Here is an 18,107-nt window from a genome sequence, read left to right as displayed (position 1 = left end):
TAGTACATTCATCCCAGATGATAATTTTACACTGTATCAGCACGGTGGCCATGGACGATTGTTTTTTAATGTTGCATACTGCGTCAGGGTTATTTTGAATATTTAGTGGCAGCTTAAATACTGAATGAGCTGTTCTGCCTCCATCCAATAAAGTTGCCGCAATGCCCGATGATGCAACGGCCAATGCGATGCCATTATTTGATCGTATTTCAGCAAGAATTAGCGAAATAAGGAATGTTTTGCCAGTTCCACCCGGTGCATCCAAAAAGAAGAACCCACCTTGTCCTGCTGAAACTGCGAGCATAATGCGGTCATAAATGGTTCTTTGTTCGTCATTCATTAGTTAAAAAAAATGTTAAGGGTGAACAACCCTTATCACTTAGGGGTATGAAAAATAGATAGTAGCCGATTCTCAGACCTACTGAATATGCATATAAAATTTGGTAAAAATCGGTAAAGCCGTTTCGGAGGAGTAAGGTAACTAACATTGTGACACGAGAATTTTATATATAAGATTACAACAATAAGTTGCAAAGTAAAGGCAGCAACTCTAAAATACTTAAAAATAAATACAGTTAAAATTCTGGTTTTTCAGATTAAGCTTTGTTTATATGATTTTTGTATGAATTAAAAAAGTATTTAATTTCATTGTTATATATATTTTTGTTCATATTCAAATATGAAATTAACATTAGAGAAATTCATCTTTACATAAATGTACATAATTTGTCACTATAAAAAAAATGAAACTGATAACATAATATTTTAACTGAAAAATCATAGATATATATTAATTATTTTATTTAAAAATAGTATAAAAATAAATTCTTGTTTTTGTACTAATAGGTTTAACACTTAAATATTAATTATTCAGATTAGAAATTACATAAAACAAGATTATTTAACATTAGTTTTTGTCTTTGACATGAAAAAGCAAATTTTTTTTCTGTTTTGAAGAGAGCTATTGTTTACTTTTGCAGGAAACAATAAAAGGCTGTCAATATTGTAAGGCATTGTTGTGTGTCTTCAGTAATTTCAGACCACATTTCCTATGTAAACTTTGTGGCATTCAAATAAAATTAAGAACAACAATGGTAAGTAAAAAATTTTATTTTATATTCATAAATGCATTCAAAAGAATTTTTATTTCATAAATGGTTTTATTTAGCAATTTATGACGAGTAAATGTTTTAGATAGATACACACCAGCTGCTCGGACATTTGAAAGATGCGGGATTAGTGAGGTTGAGTTAGGAGAGGGTGATAAAAACAATGGCCTTAGTAACTAAAATATAAATTTATTCATCTCAATATTCACAAAAATAAAACCGCAAAACAAACAAAAAATTTCTCAGTCTAAAGTAACAGGAAATGAGACCCTGTGTTTCCCCCACAGATTTAACATTGTACTTTGCTACTTTGCTACTTTGCATAATAGCGGCTTTCTCAAATGTCCCTTCTGCGGCGTTTTTTACAAAATAACAGCTTTAATTTGTTATCTGATGCGTATTCTCATTGCCAGCCGTTCATTGAAACTATGTCGTAAAAACTGGAAACCTTTTATCAATTAACATATATATACACACACAGCAAATGCGCATACAAATACAACGTAACTTTTTTATATATAATAAAAATATTTAATTAATATACTTACAGTAATGACTTTTTAGCATTCGCATATTTGCAGCTTTCAGCGGTATATAGGAGGAGCAGTATCATAAGGATGTTTTTGCATGTATAACAATAAATCGTAACGTTAAATAATACACCGAAAAAAAAAATAATATTAAAACTGTTAATGTAATGTTATGTAAAAGAAACTGTTTGATATCATCTTTAATAGTTTGTCCATGTTTATCAATTAGAAGACAAACTTCATCAAGAGATGTTGACTATCGTTACTTATTTTATAGTACAACATTTCCTATGGACAGAATCAAGAAAGTACAAAAAACAGAATGCTGTGTTTTTTATCTTGTGCTAGTGATGTCCGCATATGAAATCTGCTGACATGTGTCTTTCTTATCGCATTTATTCGTGAAATATTATATTACAAACTAGCAGTACCCGCCACGCGTTGCTGTGGCTCAAAATATATCTATTATAAACGTATAACACTTCCCCGCGGGTGGGAATTTCGAAAAATCCCTTCTTACTGTATATTTTCTTGACGTACCCTATTAAAACGCCAAAAAAAAAAAAAAAACACATCTAAAATAGTATAATAGAAGCCCAATTCTTCACGGTAAGTCTTAATTTTGTCTCTCTCACCAGTGAGAGGAGGAATTTCAACATCTATATTATACAAAAACACGCGGGTGTTCGAATGCAACGTTCTGTCAAAATTTCAAAGCAATTGGTGAAGAACTTCCAGAGATTAGTTATTAAGAACAAACAAACGTGTACATTTTTATTTATATAGATATGAAATGTTTTAATATCAAAATGGCAGAAGAACAAGATAATTCTTAATACCACATTGTAAATTGTTTTAAGTGTAGATTTTAAAACGTGGTATGTAAATCAATCTTGTGTTTTCTATTAGAAAATAAACTGATGATGTCTGATTTCCGTGGATATAATACGAAAAATATTTACAAACGGATTTGTTATGTTGAGAAATAAGTAAATTTCGATCAGAACGAAAAGAAATTATATTATTAAATAAGCGTGCCAATGTTTTTTATTTACAATTAAATTTTTTATAATGAACCTATAATAACACAGGTCTGGAAAAAAATTTTTTCAGCTGCAAGGGATATTTTTGCTGGATTATGTGTTTTAAAGATCGGAGATTCAAAAAATAACTTCCGTTACATCCCATCACATACAGGTGTTTTGCAAAATAAAAACAAATTTTTGATAAAAAAAAAACTCTTATTTATTACAATGAACTAAATATATTATATTTTCTTACAACTAATCAAAAAATTGTTTCTGATATTTATGCACAATTTTAGGTCTACTCTTTTTCTTATGAAACCTTTTCTTCTTCTCTTTGATGCTTCTTCGATCAAAGTCGTTTCCAATTTCCTTCTCTGTTTTTTCGATTGAACCTCCAAAAGTACTCCGCTAACATATTGACATCGCGTTTTACTTGGTAATATCTCTCGATATCACGGACATCCTCGTGAAATCTTTCATTCTGTTCTTCACTGTGCGCTCCCAAGTTTTCGGGAAAATAGTCAATACGGGAGTGTAAGAAATGAACTTTTAAGCTCATCTTGCATCCTTGAGCCTTATATGCTGCCAGCATGCATTGTACAATGGTTTTGTAGTCAGAGTCCTTAGTATGCCCAAAAAACTTGTGCCCTACATTTTTGAAAGAGTCCCATGTTTCTTTTTCCTTTCCTCCCATTGTTTCCAAAAAGAGGGGATCAGATAAAAGTTTTCTTATGTTGGAGCCAGCGAAAACTCCCTCTCTTAACTGTGCTTCAGACAGTTTTGGGAACTTATCTGAACTGATATCTGAAACAATCCTCATCTCTTGGCAATGATTTGACAAACAGCTTTACGAGCCCCAATTTAATATGAAGAGGAAATTGATGATAAACTTTTTCTTGGTGAACCAATGTTGTATTGATCACGTTTTTCTCGCCGGGGGTTAAACTGTCTCGCGGTGGCCAGTTGGTTTTTGTCCAGTGCAACTGTCTAGCTCTACTATCTCATAAACAAAGAAAGCAAGGATATTTTGTATAATTTCCCTACTGACCCAACAACATGGTTAGTATTTTGAAATCTCCACAAACCGTCTATTGATGCTCTTGATATTTGATTTTCTCAAGAATTGTAGCCAAGTTAGTATAGTTTTCTCCCATATGAATCGACTGTCCCATAGAAAAAGATGCAAATGCATTTCCATTATGCAGCAAGACTGCTTTGAGGTTAGTTTTAAACAAATCAATGAATAAAATTCTGATAAATCATATTCTATTTCGATGCACTTCATGAGCCCATGAACATCATTACAATAAACTAGATTTCCCTCCTTGAAGAATAACTGAGTAAGTTCTCTCTCTCGATGCCTGTATCACGAAAATGAGGTCGCAGATAATGGAGGGTTTTTGTTTTTTAGCCTTGATCCTAGCAATTAGGCTGCATCTTTTGAAAGACCTAAGTCTCTTACTAAGTCGTTGAGCTTATTCTGACAAAATAATTGAGGTTCTTCGTCAACAGAAAAGTCTGAGCTAGATTTGTCCTGGGAAGTTAATGTGTCTGAGTCCTTTGACTCACTCAGGATGTCATCTAAATTAGAAGGTGGCTGTGGATCTGATATTTCAGAACCACGGGACACTGGACGAATAGCTCAGTCAAGGTAAGGGTAAAATATTTTATTTTTATTTTTCTATTAAATCCTTTAACATCTACTGAACAGAAATAGCAGTCGGTTGTGTGATTTTTCTGTTCACGCCATATCATAGGAATGCCAAACCAAAATGAGTTTATCTTACCCTTAAACCACAAACGATCTTTGTCTCATCTTATGCCCACCTTATGCGAAGCCCATGCTTTGTTTTGAAAACCAAGTTTCAGTTTGAAATACGCAAAATAAACTTTCTTCACAAATTCATTTATGTTTCTTTGTTGACTTTTCACTGTGTATTTAGCACAAACATAACAGAAGCTGTCGGGAGAAATTACACAACCTCTGCGAGCCATATTCCAGAAATAAAAATACAAGCACAGTAGCATTCGAATGCTGGATATAAACTGAGTGTGGCATTAGATGGCCACAGAGATACTGAACTTATTCAGCTTGTTGAAACATGATCTAATCCAACAGCAGGCTGTTTATATTTATTCCTATTATCCCAGATAACATGTCGAAATATGCTCAACGTCACAGTAATATTACTCACTATTAACTTTTAACCTGTTTCTACACATTCATGCAACCTTCTTCCTAATGCTGAAACTATTTAACCCACCTCTTCCTACAACTATTCTCTTCAACAATTAACACTTTTTTTATTTAATGACAAGTTCATAATTAATAGAGTTAATGTGAGAAGTCTTCTAAATGTTTAAATAATTCTATAATTAGAGATCATCAAGATACCCGAGCGGAAGAAAAAACGAATGCCGCATATGCCACAAAGTCTTTCTATTCAAATCATTATTACGAAGACATATAAAATCTCACACTAAAAGACAACTATATAAATGTAACATCTGTAAAAAATCATACAAGTATAAATCAAGTTTGAAACGTCATGAAAAAAAAGCATCCAAAATCAAGAACCCAATCTTCGTCCCAGGTATTTAAATTTCTTGTTATAAATTATATTACAGTATGTTATGACAACTTGAAATTATAAAAATGAGTCGTGTTGTTTTCGATATTAACTAAAAGATGTTTTCTGTTTTAAGAATTTCTAAAAATATTTTAATCATATAGCATATGATGTTAATCAGTGCAGTAATTAATGATTAATTAACTAAATGTAATGTTATGTAAAATAATTCACATAAACTCTGATTTATTTTTTTATGTTATAAAGATAATATTTTAAATACAGTAGAGCATCAATTATCCGAAAGAATTCCAGCCGGCAAATTTAAATTTTCGCCAGTGCTGTGGCGCTTCTATCTTTGGCTATGTCTTGGGCTACTCAAATATTTTACGTTTTTGATACTAAATTAACATCTGAAGTATAATTTTTTATTATTTTTATATTTTTCAATATATCTATTTTGTTTGTACGAATTAAAAAAATAAATTTTAACAATACAATAGTCTTCGTTAGGCTTAATATCGACGAAAATTCGACGCGAAGCGACACGCATCGGACAGAAATTTCAACATCGGATACGTTAAACTATTTTTTCGTACGTAATCAGTTTTCTGAAATATCAGTTATACGAACAACCCCAGTCCCCAATTGATTCGGAAAATCGACGCTCTACTGTATTTAAATTTAACTTAATATAAAGTTTTTTCCTGTTTCTAGGATAGTGTTTTTTGCTAAGATGAAAATTGTTCATACATGTAATGTACAATTTTTTAAATTAATTAATTAATGTTTATTAACATAATAGGCAATAGCTTGTTACAAGGGGGTGTTTATACAATTTCTCAACTTTACATAAAATAACTTTTCGATGAACATTAGCCTTTTGTCTGTTACAATCGGGGTGGTTTGATTTCACGATTTCTTAATTATTTACACAAATTTAGTTTTACATATATTTATATTCTAACTTATACATCACATTTAGTATGTTTTTTTACACCTGTTTTAAACACTTCAAATTTATTTAATTTTTTACATACAATATTTCATTGTTTTTGCATTACAAAGATTTTATTTTCTTTATTAAATTTATATTTATAATAGCTACTTTTACTTAGTAGATTAAATTTTTTTTTTCATTTTTGATTTATTAAATACTATAACCAAGTGTTTGTTAACTATTAGCTTTGACTGTCACTTCGTATTATCATCCAGGTTTCCGTAAAACCAATTATAACGTTTGGATCTATGAATTTATTTAGTAAGACTATAATTTTTTCGCAAAGACTCTATATTCTCCAAAACCCTATTGAACAAAAATTTTTTGTCTATTAGTCTTCTCTCATATTTTTACTATCATTACCTTACTACCATTTTTCCTTTACTTTTACTTTACTATTTTCTAGTTTTACGAAGCTTTTATTAAAATTATTTTCAATTACTGTTTTCTTATTTGAGGGATCTAAACTTAATTCGATATGATTCTCTTGTCAGTCATGTTCTTTTTAGTCGTCTGTCTATTTCTAAAAGAACAATCCATTTGAATAATCTTGTTTGTATTCATATCAATTGTATATATTATATTATCCTTAATATAGTAATCATCTCTTATCAATATTTTATTTTTACTAGTTTTTCTACTTTAATTTGATCCTTTACAATATTAAGCATTAATACGAAACCAGCAAATTTCGTTTTTAATTAAAACTACTTATTCTAATAACTAAACATAAACAAATACAACTCTTGTAAACTTTTCCTTCTTTAACAATTACGATAAATATATGTTTTTATCAACTGATTATTCCATTCATTTTTCTGAATTTTTGTTATATTAATTGGATTGATGAAATATAATGCTGTGAGAACCGAGGGGGTTAGTGTCCCCACTTACTGGCGGCTCGGTCAGAGGATAGCTTTATAGGAGGGCAAAATGAAATGAGTGGGGAGGTTAATGGGTAAGTTGACAGGTTCCCGAATAAATACACAGGTTGGAAAGAATAACAAATTTAATAAACAACTAGAAAATAGTACATATCAAAGGCGAAAATGAAGAGCTACAAAAATCCTATTCTATGTCGCGACAATGATTCGTCTTTCTTATGGAATATCTAATTCCTATCCTCTAAGTTAAATTAAGAGACGAGGGAGAGACCTCTCGGAGAGAAACTTCTCAGAGAGAGAGAGAGTTTACAAATAGATATCCAAAAACAATACCTCTAAGTTCCCGATCCGTATTATGGGTCGTTGGTAAGAACGTTCCTGGATTGTCACGGCAGTTATGGCGAGGTAGCGACGGATAGGGTGGCGGGAATTGTCAGTTGATGTCCGCCCTGTGGACTGCGTCCAAGCCCTCTTTATACCAAATTTGAGAGGGTGAGAACTATGACATCATTAATGATTTACACGCACACCTGTTAGTGTGTTGACGTCTGGATCTAGCTAGTACGGTCCGCTGGCACAGGGAAGTTTGTTTAATTTATTGATATTGGTGTCTAGAAGATATGATTTTATGATATAAATTTCTATAGGTTTGATGGCTCTCATCCATAAATTAACATTCAGCTGACAATAATTTCTTTAACCTGGTCAACTATCTAGATATTGTTTATATCACGATGCGAATTACGAACAATGCGATTTATTGCCGTAACCACGTGTCACGTGCAACCAAAGAAGGGTTAGGAAACATCTCTTATTCCCGTCTTGTTGATATTGACGTCTATAGAATTACCGTTAAACAAATGGAGGAGATTTCTTTCATTGATAATTTAACATTCCCTTTTTTTTTCTTATTTGAGGAGAGCGTCTCGGTCATTGACTGCAGAAGTCCCCTGTTTTCCTTTTTTCACCTAATTACGAGGTTTATTAGAGGGGCGATACTGTTATAAAACAAAAGGGTTTCGGTCCTTCACAATGCAATGCTTTTATATCTCTTCTTTGAAATGATCATAGTTCAATTTTGGTTAAGTGATAAAGTATTTTGACATATTTTATAGAATTTTCATATTGCATGTGGTTTAATTTATGAAATAATGTCACATGCGATGAACGCTGCAAGCTGATGCATTAAAATTCTGATGAATATATGTGGTCCATGCGTTAGAGCTGTTCTTTCATTACATATCCATCCAAACTTAAATTGGGTTTGAAAAAATGCTGATATAACAGAAGAGTTTCTATTTTATTTACACAATGCAAAATTTCGTATATATAATTATCTGACTTGTTGTGATTATGCAAGTAATTTATTTTTAATAAGTCCACTTTACAGTTTAATAATAATATAATGTGTTGTAATAGATAATCATTGAACATTGTTCACCTAAAGATCAATTTCCTTGGGGATAAAAAATTAACATATGTCTAAAGAAATTAAGATTCGAAATTGCTTATTATCGATCAATATTTTGTTTTTAGTTTTAAGTTTTATTTAATACACGTAATGTAAATACATAAGAGAGAACACCATCCCAATAGAAAACGCTTAGATAACAGCAAAATATCAAAAAGTCAATAAAATAGTAAATAATATGTATAAAATATACAAAATAATGGCGTTGAAACACGAAATAAGAATATTATTAAAATTATACACACAAAAATCGGAATAACATGTATGTAAAAGAAATGTCGAACAGAAATGTTAAACGTGTAGTGACTGTCGACAGTTAATTTTTTATTTACATTATATATTTCATTTTGATTATATTATGCTGTAAAATTATAATTTAAGCATAAGGATGTTGTGTTATTGTATGGGTCTTGTTACGCGACAAAACAATTCTTACTGAAATGGGTCGTAAATTTTAGTCCAAATGCTTTTAGATTGGTCTAATGGATTTACTATACGTACAGTACATGACTTTGTAATCATAGATCAACATAATAAATGTAAAAATAACTCAATGTTTGATAAGCTCTTCATTTATAATTCAGCAGTAGTAAAAAATGAAGAAATAATAAAAGCTAATTGTAAAAATGAAATAAAAATACAAAATAAAATTAACATGTAAAGTACGTTAAAATACTGAAATCGTGTTTAAATATAATATATTGTATATATATGTACAATATATTATAATAATAAACGAAAACAATCAATAAAAATACATAAGATTTTGCACGTCTTGTTAAAACGAACAAGTCTGAATAAAGTAGGTCTTCCAGATAAACCATTTAAGTAAGCACACGGGTAAAGAGCTCTGGGTTATATTTAATTGACATTTTTGGATGGAAAGGAAAGATTTTTTACGTGCATTACGACTGTGTGTACAACAACCAATACATTTAGTAGATTAAAAAAGAACAATTAAAAAGTTTAAAAAATAAAATCTGATCAAAATATGCTATAAGATAAGATAACATTGCAATGACCATTCTTGCCATTTCCTTAAGATATCCGTAAGATAAATCCATTCCCTTTGGATAAATTATTTATTGGACATATATATGTTTATATTGTCCAATAAATAATTTCTTACAACCTCTGTCTCTGAAGTTTTGACATTCTCTAACTTTTATTGAGATCACCATGCAGTCTTCTCCTAGAACTGATAGTTTCCACAATCACAAATGAATTGAAAAACAAACAATTTTCAAAATAGAAATAAACAGCAACGAATTTCTTTAGCAATTAATATTAAGAAAATATATAATTCATAGTTGTAGATAATAACAAAACTGGCAGGTTGCTACTATATGTTAGTGAGGGCCGGGTGGCCAAGAGGGCAAGGTGGCAGCCTACTGCTCTGGGGGACCTGGGATCGAATCCGTACAGGTCGAGGAATTCCCAGGAAAATTTCGGATAAGCCGGGCCTTGTCCCTCACCACCCGGTCGCCTCATTGTGGGCCTGGCCGAACCCATAAGTTGTTATACGAGGCTTTCATAGTGCCCACAGGGCGGAAAGAGTATTAAAAAAAAAAAAAAAACTATCTGTTAGTGATAAAATGAAAATACAGTAGACCCACGGTAATCCGACAAACGTTTTGAAAAGCGGTGCCGGATGATCAAATTTGTCGGACTATAGAGTACTGCCATCCACCCCTTGTAGTTTGGAACTTTTTGAAAAGGAGTACTTTCTAATCTAACAAATTACATACTTATGAAAATGGTAAGATCAAATGTTTATGTACTACATAATATACGATATAGGACTTAGTGAATTAAACAACACAATAGATAGCATAGGGTTTATTATAAAATTAACGTCATTAATGCTATAGCACTTGCAAAAAGATAATAACTAAACATATTGATGTCAATCAATTGCATACAACATATGTATTTCCAAGGTACATACTATGTATGATCTTAATTTGAAAATGGATAAACAAATAAATTTATGGTGCATGCAAACGTTCATCAATTTTCTTTTCTCTTACATTGGCTAAAAGCGAGAATAAGGGCTTGTCTCTCAGTCTTCTCAAAAGTAAAAGTTTGTTGTACGATGCACCATTCTTCAGCCCGCTGCATATAGGCATGTCGGATTATAGGGGGTTCCGGATTAGACGGGCCAGATTATCGCGGGTCTACTGTATTGCATTTTTTTTAAATAAAAAATTTATTTTGAGTCTTAATTTAAATTATGCCGAATGTTGAATTTAATTTAATTCAAGTCTGGTTTCAGGGTTGCCAGATTATAATAATACAGCTGTATTTACTAATAACGTGAAGTAAGAACTNTTATTTTCTTTATTAAATTTATATTTATAATAGCTACTTTTACTTAGTAGATTAAATTTTTTTTTTCATTTTTGATTTATTAAATACTATAACCAAGTGTTTGTTAACTATTAGCTTTGACTGTCACTTCGTATTATCATCCAGGTTTCCGTAAAACCAATTATAACGTTTGGATCTATGAATTTATTTAGTAAGACTATAATTTTTTCGCAAAGACTCTATATTCTCCAAAACCCTATTGAACAAAAATTTTTTGTCTATTAGTCTTCTCTCATATTTTTACTATCATTACCTTACTACCATTTTTCCTTTACTTTTACTTTACTATTTTCTAGTTTTACGAAGCTTTTATTAAAATTATTTTCAATTACTGTTTTCTTATTTGAGGGATCTAAACTTAATTCGATATGATTCTCTTGTCAGTCATGTTCTTTTTAGTCGTCTGTCTATTTCTAAAAGAACAATCTATTTGAATAATCTTGTTTGTATTCATATCAATTGTATATATTATATTATCCTTAATATAGTAATCATCTCTTATCAATATTTTATTTTTATTAGTTTTTCTACTTTAATTTGATCCTTTACAATATTAAGCATTAATACGAAACCAGTAAATTTTGTTTATAATTAAAACTACTTATTCTAATAACTAAACATAAACAAATACAACTCTTGTAAACTTTTCCTTCTTTAACAATTACGATAAATATATGTTTTTATCAACTGATTATTCCATTCATTTTTCTGAATTTTTGTTATATTAATTGGATTGATGAAATATAATGCTGTGAGAACCGAGGGGGTTAGTTGTCCCCACTTACTGGCAGCTCCGTCAGAGGATGGCTTTATAGGAGGGCAAAATGAAATGAGTGGGGAGGTTAATGGGTAAGTTGACAGGTTCCCGAATAAATACACAGGTTGGAAAGAATAACAAATTTAATAAACAACTACAAAATAGTACATATCAAAGGCGAAAATGAAGAGCTACAAAAATCCTATTCTATGTCGCGACAATGATTCGTCTTTCTTATGGAATATCTAATTCCTATCCTCTAAGTTAAATTAAGAGACGAGGGAGAGACCTCTCGGAGAGAAACTTCTCAGAGAGAGAGAGAGTTTACAAATAGATATCCAAAAACAATACCTCTAAGTTCCCGATCCGTATTATGGGTCGTTGATAAGAACGTTCCTGGATTGTCACGGCAGTTATGGCGAGGTAGCGACGGATAGGGTGGCGGGAATTGTCAGTTGATGTCAGCCCTGTGGACTGCGTCCAAGCCCTCTTTATACCAAATTTGAGGGGGTGAGAACTATGACATCATTAATGATTTACACGCACACCTGTTAGTGTGTTGACGTCTGGATCTAGCTAGTACGGTCCGCTGGCACAGGGAAGTTTGTTTAATTTATTGATATTGGTGTCTAGAAGATATGATTTTATGATATAAATTTCTATAGGTTTGATGGCTCTCATCCATAAATTAACATTCAGCTGACAATAATTTCTTTAACCTGGTCAACTATCTAGATATTGTTTATATCACGATGCGAATTACGAACGATGCGATTTATTGCCGTAACCACGTGTCACGTGCAACCAAAGAGGGGTTAAAAAATTATTCTTTTGTCTTTATATGTGTATACATAGTACATTTATAAAGTATTCACATTATGTTATAATGCTTATACCATATAAAGTTATAAAGTTTATAAAGTTATAAAAGGTATAAAGTTATAAAGTTTTCACATTGCTTTGTGATTGCTAAGTTGTGCACATGCCTCATTGTGATCTAAGTTTGGAATTTCTGCCTCATTTTTCTGTTTATACCATTCAATGCATTTTAATAACATTTCCTCAACTTCGTTGCAATTGAAATGTCAAAAATTAGATATATTGTCTTTGTCGTCATTACCTTTGTTTGCTTTGTTGTGTCCTAGCTTTATGTTCTTGTTTGTTACTCGTTCTATTCTTTCGTTATTGATCAAAATTTCATATTCCAAATCTGAGCTATCCACAATTTAGCCAGTCATTTACATCACTCTGTTCTATTTGAAAAGTGTTTCAAATAGAACAGGGCATCATCTAGCAATTGTTTGTTTTCATCACTGTTACTTCCATTAAGTTCATCTGATAGCCAAATTTTATTCCAACTTCAAGATAATATTTAATTTGGAGCATTATTCTATGCTTTGTCATTGTTGAAAATTTCATGTTTAGTAGTGTGTTGTTTCCAAAATTTGTTAATATTTCTACCCATATCACAATAAATAAATATTTTCTGGTAGCAATGCTTCAAATTTTCAATCACTTCACAATTCATTGGCTAAATTAGATGTTGTGTTGGGGGGAAGAAAGACACATTTTATATTTTTATCAACTTCTAAATCATTTGTTGGATGTGCTGGGGGCATTGTTCATAATTAAAAGTGCTTTTTCTGGTAAATTTTTAGATTTAAGATACAATTTCATCTGAACTATAGATACATTTAAAAACCAGGCTGTAAAAATTTCTTGATCTATTCGTGCATTTTTTGGGCATAATAATCAACAGGCAATTAAAACACTTTTCAGAGCTCTTGGTTTCTTAGCTTTCCCAACCACTGTTAATGGAAGTCTGTGATTTCTATTTGCATTTGAACAAACAATAATCATCAGTCTTTCTTTCCTCATTTTTTTTAGAGCNATGTATATCGAGTTAGCTGTTGGCTTTTTTTTATATATTCTAGGTATGGCATATATTTGAACTTATTTTAAAATTTTACAGTGTTATAAGATGCAATGTAAACCACACGGGACGTGCGTTATTTTAAACAATTTCAATTTTAATTACAATGAAGATAAAAGATATGGATCGGAAGAAGACGTGAGAATGCTTAACATAACATTTATGTATTTAGGATATGAAGTTGTTTTGTATGAGGATAAGACAGCGTATGTAAGTATTGTTATAATATATGCCATCTACATAGTGTTCGGAAATTCCCGTTACAAACAAGAGTTAAACATGTGAATTGAAATTATCGTAGAAACGAAACGGTACGTTTCCGGACATGGGTCCCCGATCAAAATATTATGTACTCACTCCCCTCTACAAGTCCTAGACGTTTGTAACAGGAATTTCCGAACACCCTGTATAAGATTATATGCCTTTTATCAACTTCATCAGATTCTCTTAAGCAGAAAAATAAAATTAAATAAAAATATTAATAAAACAAATATTATAAAGAAATATTAATAAAATTTTTCGATTCCAAAATCATTTTTATATTATTTGTCTTTATATGTAATTTAGATTTCATATTAATTTAATTCAATAATTTTAATAATTATAATTTCATAAGAAAATATTGTTGCTTTATTTTAATGACATTCATATAAAATTTCCAAAACTCTACTTTATTGGAGAATTTACTTACATCAGTTGCAATAATTAGACTCAAGAATTAGTCAAGCCTCCTACCTTATCAGAGGTGCTTAATTACTAAATATGACGTTAAAGAAAATAACAAAGTTTGAAAGTGTGAAAATTTTAAAAAATTTCAAGCTTCTATTGAATTTCAAACTCAGACAAACATCAAAATTGCCAGTCAATGCTATTTTCTAGACTGATTACACCCAGTTATTGCTTTTACAGAAGTTAATTGCCTTTTTTTTTCTTTAAAACATTTAAACTTTTTAAAATAATTAATTAATGACCCGTCGTGTAAAACACTCAAAAGTGTAATTAATTATTAAATTCTTCTCTATTACTTAGGAGTGGCAAACTATCATTCATTGTCAGAAAGGTCTTTTTTACCATGTCAACAAAGACCTATGGCAAGCTAAAGTGCTTTCCATAAATATAAAGGCACTAGTGATGCAACGAATAGTATATTCGGCCAAGAGCGTGGCCGAATAGCCAAATATTTGGCTTGATTAACACACGTGCGAAAATTGGCGCGCAAACCGCATTATGGCGAGGACCCTGCTCTCTATTGGCCCTCTGTCACTACGCTTCGTCAATCGCGTTAATTCTTGACAGTTGTAGCGGACAGTCATGAGCGTCATGGCAGTATGTGATAAATGATGATATCAAATGTGGATAACAATGAAATGACCTACACGTGTAAATAACGGAAAAAGAACAGAGAAGGACCGCAAAGTTAAAATGTGAAAATAAATATGAAATTGAGTTGATAACATAATCGAACAAGTCGAGACAGCTTATTGGTGTGAAATTCGTGGGCGGCAATGCCAAACAATTGTTGTCATAGACTTCGGAAAGCTAAATGCTTGTAATGAAAGTCACTTAGCTTGCACGGGCGAAAGCCTGGGGCCGTTCGCACTACCAAGCTGTCTCGAATCTGTGAAATCATAACTGTGACTTACATCGATGTCCTATTTGTCTCTTCTCTCCATTATCACCAAGATATGAGTCACGCAATTGTAAAATGGGAAATCTACGACGGAAAAGTGACGAATCGAAAGTATCGTGAGCGCATATAATGATGTATGCATAGGCATACATGACTATAGCGATAGAGGAAAGAGAAAAGAAAGGGCAAAGACGAGCGCTTAAAAAGGATAGGCAGGGTCAGACCCTCGGATGTGCGACGATTCTCGAACGAATAGGTGTGAACGTGTGCTGATCTTTGTAATTATAAATTGTGAATACATGTGACTAATATTATTTTATTTTTTATTTTGTGCATGTTATAAGTTATAAATAAATATAAACAAACAACACTAATTCGATAACATTAAATCTAAATACAGTGGGTGATCGGATAACGAACACTTTCGTGAAAGATTTTTATGATCGGACAACGAACACATGTTCGGATAACGAACACTTCACTGCACAAACACAAAAAAGAAGCGACAGAAAATAACAAATGCCGATTGATTTTCCCTTGTCTTCAGGTAACAATTCGAAACCTTTCCGAGCGCGGGAGATGTTAACATCGACGCTTAACCCGATGCCGATCGGACAGTGTTTCCCTGAACTTTGAAACACTTCATTGTAATTCCAGCTTTTTGTTTATTTTTCTGACAAATAATTTTTTTATAGTCTTCGCGAGACTGTCGGACACTCCATAAGTTTGCGTCGGTTCTTATTTTCTAAAAATGAGAGCTTAACTGTCCTATCGGGTATTCGTTAACGTTTTAATACCAAAATTTCGAATTTTATTCGGGCCTCACATTTACATAATTTTTTCATGCGCTAGTTGATTTCTGATCTCTGAATTTTTGTGAGTGCTTTGCTGAACTTTTTATTTTAAACAGAAATTGATAATATTATGGAGCATAAAAAGAGTGGAGTGTCAAGAACTGTGCTCACCATAGAAACCAAGCAAGAGATAATAACCAAAGTAGAGAATGGGCAGAAGATGTCTGATGTTGCTAGGCAGTATGGCTTGAACAGGTCTACAGTAGGCACAATCTTAGCTAAGAAAGATATAATCAAGACTCAAAGAGCTAAAGGAGTAACGAAAATCACATCTGAGAAACAAAGATGTTCCATCCATAAAAAATGGAGAGATTGCTTTTAGTTTGGATAAAAGAAAGGGAAATAAAAAGAGATGTAACTAGTATGACTATTATTCAAGAGAAAGCTAGAGAAATTTTTGAAGAATTGAAGAAACAAACTCCACATTCATCACATGAGGAGATAGAATTCAAAGCCACTACTGGATGGTTTTCAAAGTTTAGAAGGAGAAATGGCATTAAACATGTGGCAATTCCCGGTGAGTCTGCTAGTGCAGATAAACAAAAAGCTGAGAAGTTCTGTCTCAAATTTGAAGAACTCATTAAAAAAGAAGGATATTGTCCACAACAAATTTTCAATTGTGATGAAACTGGTTTATTTTGGAAGCGCATGCCGAACCGTACCTACATTACGAAAGAAGAGAAAAATATTCCTGGGCATAAACCCATGAAAGACCGATTGACGTTACTTTTGGGAGCTAATGCTAGCGGTGATATGAAGCTTATCCCGCTTCTTGTCTATCACTCTGAGAACCCTAGAGCATTCAAAAAAAATTCCATAATTAAAGAAAAACTGCCAGTGATGTGGAGATCGAATAAAAGGGCATGGGTCACGCAGGCTCTTTTCAAAGAATGGCTGTTTGAAGTTTGTGCTCCGAGCATCAAGGATTACCTTCAGACCAATGAATTGCCATTAAAAGCACTGTTGCTATTGGACAATGCACCAGGACATCCAAAAGACCTTGAAGATAATTTGTTGGAAGATTTTCCCTGGCTGACAGTTCAGTTTCTACCTCCGAATACCACTTCGTTGATCCAACCAATGGATCAAGAGGTTATTGCAGGTTTCAAGAAATTGTACATTCGAGCACTGTTTCGTCGGTGTTTTGAAGCATGCCAGTTCTCCTCAACGATGACATTAAAAACGTTTTGGAAAGAAAAATTTGATATTCTTGAAGCTATACGGCTCATTCAAAAGGCATGGTCAGAAGTCACTCAACGACAGTTGAATTCTGCTTAGCGAAAGCTGTTTCCCTCCTGCATTCAGAGAGAGAGAGATGATGTCCCTGAAATTATGGATGAAATTGTGAAAACTGCTAGAGATCTGGAATTGGAAGTAAATAAAGATGACATTGAAGAGCTCATAATGGAATCTGAAACTGATCTGACGACAGAAGAACTCCAAGAACGCTTAAATGAAGAAAACCAAGAAACTCAGCGAGATATGTTTTCTTCTGAAAAAGAGGAAGATGAAAAAGGATCAATGCCAACATCTGCTATTAAAGATCTTTTGAAGAAGTGGGAGGATGTCAGAACAACGGTCTTAGAATGGCATCCAAACCAAGTTGAGGTTAATAGGCTTGGGGATCTCTACGACGACAGCGCTATTAATTACTTTCGAAAAATCCTGAAGAAAAGAGAAAAGCAATCGACATTGGACAGATTCTTTAACCCCTACAAACGGAAAAAACATGAGTAATAAAAATGCAAGACTGTATATATATGTATTTTTATTATTACATATAAATAAACGTAGTAAAAAAGTATATATATTTTTATTTTTTGGAGTCTTCGGAATGAATTAATCAAATTCCCATAGAAACCTATGGTAAATCGATAATCGGTTAACGAACAATTCGGATAACGAAAAAAGTCTTGGAACGGATTATGTTCGTTAACCGATCACCTACTGTACCAAAATGATTAATTTACT

General features: G+C 32.1%; 1 pseudogene; it reads left to right on the top strand.

Moving 5' to 3' along the window:
* Positions 1-4,241: 4,241 nt before the first annotated feature.
* Positions 4,242-17,879, top strand: LOC111622358 (annotated as a pseudogene).
* Positions 17,880-18,107: the final 228 nt, after the last annotated feature.

This window comes from Centruroides sculpturatus, unplaced genomic scaffold (genome assembly GCF_000671375.1).
Source record: "Centruroides sculpturatus isolate CEXI.00-Female unplaced genomic scaffold, Cexi_2.0 scaffold7, whole genome shotgun sequence".
Lineage (NCBI taxonomy): Eukaryota > Metazoa > Arthropoda > Arachnida > Scorpiones > Buthidae > Centruroides > Centruroides sculpturatus.
This window is presented reverse-complemented; position numbering and strand designations above follow the sequence as displayed.